Source organism: Diaphorina citri, unplaced genomic scaffold (assembly GCF_000475195.1).
Source record: "Diaphorina citri unplaced genomic scaffold, Diaci psyllid genome assembly version 1.1 scaffold56, whole genome shotgun sequence".
NCBI classification, from domain to species: domain Eukaryota; kingdom Metazoa; phylum Arthropoda; class Insecta; order Hemiptera; family Psyllidae; genus Diaphorina; species Diaphorina citri.
The window spans coordinates 247,479-258,098 of NW_007377493.1; the positions used below are offsets into that span (position 1 = coordinate 247,479).

At 36.2% G+C, this 10,620-nt stretch overlaps 1 long non-coding RNA gene across 1 annotated transcript; it reads right to left on the reverse strand.

Moving 5' to 3' along the window:
- Nucleotides 1–1,229: 1,229 nt before the first annotated feature.
- On the reverse strand, nt 1,230–2,151 carry LOC113470739. Its single transcript, XR_003393690.1, has 3 exons — nt 1,946–2,151; nt 1,522–1,576; nt 1,230–1,331 (listed from the first exon to the last, which is right to left on the reverse strand). It is a non-coding gene; the product is annotated as an uncharacterized LOC113470739 (long non-coding RNA).
- Between the last annotated feature and the right edge of the window lie 8,469 nt (nt 2,152–10,620).

Here is a 10,620-nt window from a genome sequence, read left to right on the forward strand (position 1 = left end):
AAGCCACTGGACAAAACCATGTCCCTCCCTGTACATTAATCCTGGTTCTAGGATTAGTAAACCCTAGAAAATAAAATAACAATCAACTAACCTGTACGATATTTCTGTGGTCGAATACAAACATTGCAATCAGATTTTCCTCCCGTCAAGAAAAATGTTTTTTTTACCTCATTAAAATAACTCATGGTTAACGCTGACGGTTTGCGGCGAGATTGGATTGACCTATTTGTCACCGTATTGATCTTCTGTTGATATTTGCTGTCATATTTGATGTATACTTTGTTTGTACAGTCGAAGCTGGATAATTTAGAATTGGATTGTTTGGGAAATTAAAACTGGTTATTTGAGGAAAAGTTTGGGGGTCCTTTCATTTACTATCCAAAAACCTCTTCAAATGATAAGAATTTACTCTTATAATTAGAAGAAAAAAAAGCTGTACTACGTGTCACCTCTGTAAATGAAAATATCCTGTTCTTGCTCTTACCTCTGAAGTTCAAAATTTGCTAGAATTTGAAGCTGCATTATTTGCTGTACCTTCATGAATGAGAGAGTTTAAAACTGATGAAACCTCTCCGATCGAGGAATGAAAACTCTTAATACCTCTAGAGTTGAGAAAAAAATGGGTACTTTAAGATCTCAATGATCCAAGTTTGCCTCTGTACTCTTCGTATCTGTCAGTCTTGACGCCTTGATTTAGGTAAGTTGGGTGATTAGGTGGTAAGTTTGAATTTCGGCACTAATTAACATAGCAGTGACTACTTGCATTCGTAAAACTTCGCTCGTTATCTCCGAGTTTCTGGTTAATGACGCTTGTTGCTTTAAACTCAATAAAAAATTGTTACCCACCTAATAAAAGTAATAGAGAAGGAAAAGTTGATATCACCATAATGATAATTCGCATCCAAATAAAACTGGAATATCTGTACAGCAAGCTGACTTGTGTGTCGATTAGGTATTGTTCTAAAATCCAGATATGTTGGATTTCTTTGGACTTTTGAGGGGAAAACGTAAAGCATTTTTAGTACAGAATATAGAAGAAATTAAAATTACTTCTGTACAAATGACCAAAACTGATTTAAAAAAATAACACCTGATTAAAAAAGTACGGAAAAAAAAGAAAGAAAACTACAAAAACTGCATAACTATGTTCATAAGAGTAATAAAGTTTTGGATTCTGTATTAAATCGGACAAATCTAGGTTTGGAATACACCTACGGTCGAATTTCCATGAATTCTTGAAAGCTTTTCGTTTCCATCTGTTCACAGTTCACCTTCGTCTGGCTAGGAGCTCTATTTCTACCATCTCATCATCCACACTCAATCACTCGTCTCTGGAAGATAAGAAAACCCCCGGTCACGCATCCACAGATTAAAAAGGAAGAGAAGAAGAGGAAGAGGAAAGAAAAAGAAGAAGAAGAAGAAGAAGAAGGAGGAGGAGGAGGAGGAGGAGGAGAAGAAGAAGAAGAAGAAGAAGAAGAAGAAGAAGAAGAAGAAGAAGAAGAAGAGATAAAAAATACTTACGTCAATACTTCTACGACCTTTGATTCTCTGACACTCATTCCAGACACCTTTTGCCCTATAAAGTCAGAAAACACCAACACTAACAACATCGAAAAAAAGGAAGAAAAAGAGCATAATCACAAAACAAACTCACAAAAAGAGAAAAACAACACATTTCCCGAAATTCAATTAGAGAAAAAGGTTTTCGCTGATACAATAAAAGAAAAAAACTTCACATCAGAAGGATTTGGAAATTATAATCTCATCTTTTTTTCTCTCTTCCAAATCGCCGGGGGCATTTGTGGACACGTTTCGTTCTCAATGACCGCTCTGAGTTTTTTTTTTCGTCACTTTTTAGCGAAATTAGTTGACAAAAGCTTATTGCCCATGGGGTATCCGGTCAATGACCCACTAGCTTTTTTTTTGCTTTTAAAAGCTTACTTACTCCATAGCTTCCACCGCAAAGCTCCAGAAACCAGTCATCTCCTTTCAACATCAGTTTGTAGTTTGCACTGGATTCACATTCATTATAACATGGGTAAGAAACAGAATTTATTATTAGAGAAGTAGCCCGGAAAATTTGACTGTCCAAAGTCGTACAAGTTCAAGTTCCTTTACTTTCCGTCTCCGGTAAAATATGATATCCCTCAGCGTTGAAAATATTTTGGAGGTTTAAAGCTCTTCGGACGTCCACGAACAACTTCCGTGTCCTACCTAATTGTCTGTATTCACAAATAATTTTGAACCAAGTTGATTTCTCTCATTCTCCCATCCCATATTTCCTCCGTCCTCTGTGATTTATTCGGTTTTTTCCTCCTGTAACACCTGCAGGCTAAGTGGCTAGATGTTCTGGAAGAGCAGATACCGAGGTCACGCCATACCACGTGCCGACGAAGCAGACTGCATGGACACATGTGTCACAAGTGTTCCAGACATGATTGGAAACATGAGTCGCGCGAACCATCACATGACTTTCTAGTGATCGAGTACCTTCCGAAATTACGGTTTGATCCATGTTACTATTGATATGAAACGCGGAGAAGGGTTGTTAATAGGTCCATTTGTTGCCGAGGTGCAGGTGAAATCCGAGAGATTTTTGGTCTGGAATTCACAATAAATTATTTACATCAGAATGTTAGCTATATCTTTCAGAAGTTTGCAAGATACCCGTACGTATAACTGCATCCAATGTTGAAGGAGAAAAATATTAAACTGTTGTGTCAATGTTGCAATGTTTATAAGGATAAAATCTCATGGTGTGCTTGAGACTCGAACCCGCGTCCAGCTCATCAGACGAACACTTCCACTGTGCTACCGCGGCCCTCGTTACGAGAGAGTAGAAATTAGTCCTGATTATAATCCATATCTATTATATCTATACATGTGGATATTTAGGAGACTTAAATGAATCAGTGCTCGTTTACACAGGATACGCTCCAACGTGTCCGAGAGAGTCAATTCCTGCCGCTGTGTGGGAGATTGCATGTCCACTTCCGTGCTTAACACCAATCTCCTCTCCCCCCCTTTGCCGACGAAAACAATTGCCTTCATTAAATCCTTCCGCGACTCCCCGGGTAATTAACTGAATTGTTCGACTGATAGCCTAGCTTGATTGGTATGTTTAGGTATATCATTAACACTCGGGGATTCGATGTCTCCCGGTGTCATCACTAGATTTTGTCATGTGGGACCATGCCACTAGTACATAGGCTTCTAGGGATGTCCTGCTACCAGGTTGTCCAGCGAAAGGTATCAAAATAGCCTTAAAAATTTATTTTGTAAGACTTGGATACTAAGAACTGGGTCGAGGATGTTCGTCTAGGAAGTCATCCAACATACTCGAGGGTTTCGCCATGGTCAAGATTTACTCCACAAAGTGTTCAAAGGGCCTTATCTTACCTTCGGCCCAAGACATACCTTTCAGAACTTCATCGGACACCACAACAATGCTGGAACAAGCACGAAATATTCCTTGACTATCTTGATGAGATGTTCAAGTTAATTACTGTCCGACATTTCTACCGAGAAAAACTGCCTGCAGCGTCCCTACTAGAAAACATCTTTCACCATCCCGGCGAGAAGAGTCTTATTGTGTAACAGTGCAACACCAATCCCTATTGTTTCAATGAATCGGGATTCACGTGTGCTGAAGTATTAATGAAACAGTTTTGTGTATCAAAGTTAATTATTTCGCTGGAACATACAAACAAGTGTACCAACTCTCTACCATCAAGATTATCATCACATGAGGAACAAAACAAGTCAGAGGTTTTTTTGCGTTTTGTAATCTTCTTGGAATCCTCTTCTTTTAATGGTGATATGTGACTAGGCTATCTTATCATATTCCACAGTTACACAGGCAAAATGGGAATAGCATTCTGTAAAGAACGAATATTAGACCATTAGAATCAACCTGTCTGTTAAATGGGATGATATCATCCCTGTTAGCAGATAACTATTGCTGTCGAAATTTTGTAACTATCAAAAGTTTATAAAAATCTCGGAAAGTAATCCAGACCCGAGACCAAAACATTTAATGTTCGATTGTCATATACGATAAGACGTAGGATGTCTAAATTTTAATATTGTTTATAAGAGAACCATTGTCAGAGATCCAAAGCTTTCAGACAATGTACACTGGCGACTATCTGTCAAAATGACCTCGCCTCTACAATGAGAGAATGATCTCCCGATGAACCTCATAGATAATCTTGTTCTTCACATGACGATAACGATTTATTAGTATTCACATAGGTGAAAACCCAGTGGGCCGCAATACAGATGGAGTGACCTATGGATATACTGTAGTCAATACACTTGATGAATTATTAATCATCGGTTAAAACAATGGCGAGTTTCAAACTGTGAAATTTTAATCAAACCTTTTATGAAAGAAATACATTCTACATCCTTTTATGTTCTTTCTTTAGATGAATTCTGTTTTCACACCGAGGTATAATAATGAAATGGCATGACGTGTGTCAGCCCAAATCTCATTAGGTTAGCGAGAGATCGACCGAATCCTGGCAGGACGTTGCTATAGTTGAAATGTTGAGAGATTAAATTCCTGCCAGGACTTTTCAGTAGGTACCTAGTCGGAATTTCAAATACATATCACACTGCCGTCTTTTTACAGTAAATTGGCAAAGTCGGATTCGCAATGGGCATCATTTTTAGAAGGCTGCCGATGTATCAATTTACTACGTATCTAGGTATGAATTTATTTCTGAAATACAGTTCAGACAACTGAATTCTCCCCAGGTCTACAGTTTCATGTTAACTGTATACCCGTTTCTGGATATTTTTCATGCATCTACGCTTGCAAAAAGGTTATCGTGCCTTTTTGCATGAGACTGTAGACTTGGAGCTCAGGAAATTCCAAAAAAATCCAAATGAGAGACCAAAAAATCCCACATGATCTATTTATACGGTCACTCTCATTTCAGGGCGTTCACCGAACGACCGTTTTGTACAAGCCCAATGGTACCTGTACGTGTGAGTGACAATTATTTGTGACTCATGTCTGTCCGAGGACATGCCAAGGCGTTGGATCACTTCAGCACATTTCTCCTAGATCTCTATTCTCTTCTTCAGTTCTGACGAATGAGAATCAGAACAACAAAAATCAGTAAGAGTAAATTTGTTGGACGTTTTTGTGAGTTTTATTGTGTTAAACCTTTTAAGACAGTGTAAAAATTGACCTAACCAGTCCGATATTATTATTTGTCCATTTATTACATGAAATGAAATTAGGGTAGATAATAGGTCTAAATTCTCCAATTTAGTTTAATGTTTCCCTGATCAGTATTCCTGTGCTGGTCATTATTCTGTAGAATAGGTGTAGAGATTGCTTTCGTATTGTGTTGTTCCTAAAAAAACAACCAGCAAAATGAAGAGAGAAAAACATTAATAAATATTTTGTAGGTATGTAGGACCGAGAAAAGATTTCACTTGGTCCAGAAGATTGAAGAGTTAATTGATGTGCGAAATCCTGAACCGATTATGATGACGATGTTGTTATGAAAATGTCAATTGAAATTCACAATTGCAAAATTACCATTGATGTTATGTGTTAAGAAGAGGATGGTTTGGTTGATAATGTATGCATCTCTTATAGAGACTTATAATTCTTTTGTTATTGTTGAAGATTTTGCGAATAGCATATTGAGTCGTTGTGACCACATTCTTGTAATTTTGACCTTAATATGTAATTAGTTTGTGTTCTGGTACACTTTCATTTTAGACATTTGGTCCAAGGTTTTTTGTTTTATAGGACTCATCACTAAAGTGACGAGGAGTGCGGGAATATTACGAAATACAAACCTATACCATGTAAACAAAATGTAAATACGCACTCTAAACATCTCTATGTGTGTAGCTATCAAAGGAGTGTAACAATCTAATGTTACTAATTTATTGGTTATTACAGCTTTATAAGTATACAGAAGGTGCCCAGTTCATATGCAAAGAAGTTTTTAGACGTTCGGCCTTTATTTATGGACTATCGATAGACATCTCGCATCTCGGTATCTGCATTTATAAAATGTCTGGAGTTTCGACTGATGACGATATATCATTATTTTCCTTTTCATCCTGAAAAAATCCAAGTCATGCATTTATATATTCATAAAAGTTCTGGAGCACAGCTGGTCAGGTCCCAGGATTGTTTCAAAATATCAAGAGGAAATTTACTTTCTGGACTTTGATGCATATGGATCTGCACCTGAACATTGTCATTCCTTGTCCTTTTGAAGAGAAACTTAACAATGGCTAGTTCTAATGAAAATCAGCTACTTTATTTTATCAAGAGTGAAAAAAACAGGCGATGAAACACCCATCTTTCAAAACTAAAATGGAGAGTAAAAAACTGTTCTAGCTAACTGTTTTAAATTTGTAAGTTGAAAATGGCCGGTTGTCGGTGCTATTAATAATTTCTACAAAGCAAAATAGGAAACGCTAGTAATTTTGTCAGCAACCACCATTTTTTATGACAATCTTTTTAATGAGATGCTTCATTAGAAAGTACGCATAAATGTACGTACGTAATATGCATTTTAGTATTAATGGGATTTCCTAGTCCCTAAACTTAACGTTTTTTTCTCATGGAAAAGGGTCTGAGGGTCTAAGGGTTTTTTTTCTTTCTAATGTATGTGACAACAGTTAATTGATAAATTTCATTTAGGATCAGGGTAAGGGTATCCACAGGGTAGTTACAATCTAACAATCTCCAGTCTCGGGCATCTCATAGAGCGAGTTAATTTATTTCTTTTGGAATAAAAAAAAATATAAAATGCCCCCTCCCTTCATTCAAAATATGTAGATGTGCATTAGCAATTTAAAAAGGGAAAGGAAAGGGTTTTAGTTTTTTTCATATTATTTTGCCAGTAATGTTTACAGGGTCAGCTGAGCTCCGAGAATTTTTGTAAATTAAATATTGAAAAGGATTGACCCTTGTGACTCATATGGATACAACTGTGGGCGAGTTGCGAGTATAATCCTAATGTACTTCTTACGGTGGATATACGAGTACATATTGTTGTGAAAGCTGGCTGACTTTGCCTATACTAAAAGATATTTTTAGCTGAGAGACACTGGGTTCTAATCTTCTAATTCTAAAAGTACAACAAATGAGATTTTATAAAATCCAAAATGCCTTAGTATTCCGAGAAATTTATGTCTGTCGTTTTTAGATTACTGAATTTCATCAGCACATTTGAAAGGATCTCGTTTGTATTGGTGACCAATTAGAAATCTACGCAGCGCTCAGCGTCCCCAATTTTAGCAGCCCAGTCCAATTTCCATAAATCCTTCCATAATTTGACACCGAGGCAAAATGCGTTACGCAAACAATGAATATTCAGCTGGATACTATAAATTTTAATTAATCAGTTATAAAAAATAAAGAAAAACAAAGCACAGGATATCATAACACCCTGTGAAGGGGGGGATATTTTTTATCTCCTATGCCACTACCCTCAGAGATCTAAACAAAAACCCTGATAGTGACAAAATTGTACAGGTATACCCTCATACTGTCTTTGCACAGAGAAAAAGAGGTTAAAAAAAATTACCAGAGTGTAGGGTAAAAAACCTGAAACCCCCCTCTCTCTCACGGAAGGGTCCCCCTTTGAAATTTTATTATCATGCAATTACCAGAGTGTAGGGTAAAAAACCTGAAACCCCCCTCTCTCTCACGGAAGGGTCCCCCTTTGAAATTTTATTATCATGCCCAACACTGGATTTATAAAATTTTCTTTATGTTCAGAAAAAAAGGTAGAAAGAATGTCCTATGCATTGTTTGTTAGCCCTGATGTTAATTAAAAATATTGAAATATACGCACCGTGGTACTTTGTGTTTTTTTTTTTTTATCAAAGAACGCGGGGTCCAGCATTTGTGTCAAAGAATAAGTTTATAAAAAAATTGAATATCCTCCGGGTAGGGACTTGAATCCTGTTAGATCCAACAGGACAAACTACTCTTTTATTAAAATACCTGGTGGTCACGAATCCTATGTGGATTCTCTTCCAGATTACCTCTAACTCACTCCTTAGTCCTGTCTGTTTCATTCCCAAGAAGATCGAATCCTCCTGTTCCCAAGATATTTCCTTCTTTTGGAAGATACATGGGTCTTATCTTATATCTTAATATTGGTCACATTCATCTTATTCGCGGGATCATTGCAACAACACACATCTTAGTCCTGATCTTTATTGTATTTTGGATATATGGATTTTGGCGTCACCACTAAAAAAAAAGTTGGGGATAAGGATTTTGTTATTTCCACCGGTCAAAATCAGTTGTAATTGTTTTTACCCAATTGGATGACTTTACTTGGTATGGCCGAGATCTGTTTTGCGAACATAGCCTTTGGTCTTTAGATCGCAAAATCGTATTCTATCAAAGCCCAAGATAAGAAGTAGATGTAAAGACTACATGACTTATACGGGAAATAGAAAAAAAAAACTATGGAACAATCTTAAAAAGCAGTTAAAAAGTCCTTAGCGCGTTTACCACTGTACTTAACTCCAATCCAGAATTTGGTTTTCCTGAGAGCCTTTGATGTACGATAAGAGAAGTGTAACATGTTTGACATGTGATGGGACTACCTAGTCCTAACCGACAGCGTAAATTTAGGTAATTAAAAGAAAGCTGGCCAGGCGCGAAATCAGCAATTTCCTGAGAAAAAAAAAGAGATAAATTTGTGTAATTGGCATTAATTTAAAGAATTCTTAGCTGCAAAATAGGAAATTTTTTAAACGAAACTGGCTATTTTTGTATCGGAAATGCCTAAATATCCAGTTCTTATTTCGGGAGTTTCCAGTGCTTTTGGGAGTTTCCTAGACCAACTGTCGTGCCTGATTAGGGCTAACATTTTAAAACAATGGCAGAAAGGATTTAAAAGGGGACAGGAACGAAAAAAATTAAAAACAAAAACAAAAAACAATTAAAAAAACTAGTAGGAAAAAACTTAACGGGTAATAAGAAAAAGTATATCGTAATTCTCGTAAAAAAAAAAAAAAAAAAAAAAAAAAAAAAAAAAAAAACGGGGGACCCCCATCCCCCCTAACCTTAAAAAAAAAAAAAAAAAAAAAAAAAAAAAACGCGGTGACCTCCGTACCCCTTAACTTCCTACCATTTTTTATATAATTATATTATATATATGGAAGTTCCATTTTTTGTTTTCTTTATTTTTTTCTTGTGAAACAAAAGGTCCAGTTTTTTATGCACACATCAGCATAGTCAACCCCTTGTTCAACTTTGTTCTACATGGAACATGGAATCTTGATTATGAAATTCGGTATTAGGAGCTTGCTCTTGTGATTAGCACCTTGGTAGATTTTTCTTCTACAGACCAGGTGTTTGTAAGGTAATTACTGGTTATTTATTGGTGTGCCTATGAGGAGAGTTCAAAGGATTGAGCTATGTTTCAGTGTTCGGCTGTAAATATTTGAATAATAGATCTTAATCTCCATTTTTCCATGGCCAATTTTTGCATGACTGTCTTTTATTGATTTGTTATTTTTTTTATTTATTTATTATTATTTTTTTTATCAATCAGTCACAAAAGTCCATTTTGGGAAATCATTGGGAAACACACATTAGGGCTGCCTGGAAGGGACTGACAAGAAGCGCCCGACCCCAAAGGGCTAGGAAGATTGGAAGAAGAAGGTACTGTTCATGTTTCATGTCAAATAACTTGATACTGTATCCATCGTACAATTGAAGCAGGTACTTGGGCATTTTTTCGATTTTATTTTTACTTTTTTATTTCACAATCCCAGAAAAAAAAACTATAAATCCTGGTTTATTTAGATTTCGCACCCAAATTATGGCGGTTGATATAAATGGTCACGGAGGACCCAAAGACCAAATACATCTCAACACAAAAACCTCTATTGTTCCTGACTAAGATGCGGGAGGTTACATCGATCAGAGAAGATTAGTTGAGAACAACATGATGGAAACCATGCCAGGTTGAAAAAGGTGACATAGGTACTACATATTCGAAACAAACGATGACAATCAGGACATTCAACATCATCTTGTCATGTATTACTTCCTATCGTAAACTTAGACATCATAATACAGAAATCCTAGGACCAATCTTCTTCAATGATAAAACTTATTTGAACTTGAAAATTATAAAAAATTTAGAGTTTAAATTTTAAAGTCGGGGATCAAATTTTTCCGTGGGATGCCTGGATTTAATTTAGCTCGAAAGGTCGTTCTGTTCGCAAGTAGAATTCAGCCACATCGATAGATCGTGGGAGCCGAGATATACATTCACTGGAAACGTGCACACGCATTTATAGTTAAGGTGCTATATTTACAATAGGTGATATATGTATTTACGTTCAAATGATCTAAATAAATGCATCACACTCCAACGCGAGTAACCTGCCATAGGACATACCTACTTTGTAATCCTGACGTATTACAAAGCTAAATCTTTGTGATATGGGTTACCTATGTAATTAATTAAAATTAGAATAAATATCTACGAGTAGATACTGAATGCAGTTTTTTGTCTCCTTTTTACTGTTTCATTTATGATTAAAGTACCTACCACCTATATTCCCTTTCAAAACATTTTTTTTTTTTTTTTTTTTTCAGGTTTT